The sequence below is a fragment of the Phaethon lepturus genome, unplaced genomic scaffold (genome assembly GCF_000687285.1).
Source record: "Phaethon lepturus isolate BGI_N335 unplaced genomic scaffold, ASM68728v1 scaffold41858, whole genome shotgun sequence".
In the NCBI taxonomy this organism is placed as follows: domain Eukaryota; kingdom Metazoa; phylum Chordata; class Aves; order Phaethontiformes; family Phaethontidae; genus Phaethon; species Phaethon lepturus.
The window spans coordinates 7,920-8,123 of record NW_010559055.1 but is presented as its reverse complement, the minus strand read 5'-3'; positions in this window follow the sequence as shown (position 1 = coordinate 8,123).

Below are 204 nucleotides of genomic sequence, written 5' to 3'. Positions count from 1 at the left end.
GTGGCCTTTGCCGGGTTCCCCCGAGCCAGCCCGTCTTTCCGGCGGGGACGCGTTCGCCCTGCCAGGCTGCGCACACCCGCCCACGCCAGCAGCGAGGCTCAGACCTTTTTCCTCCTCTCTTGGTTGTTGCTTTTATCTCGCTCCTCCCTCCTCTGGTGTTTTGTTTTCTTTTTTTTCTTTTTTTTTTTCCACCCGTGGGTCCCC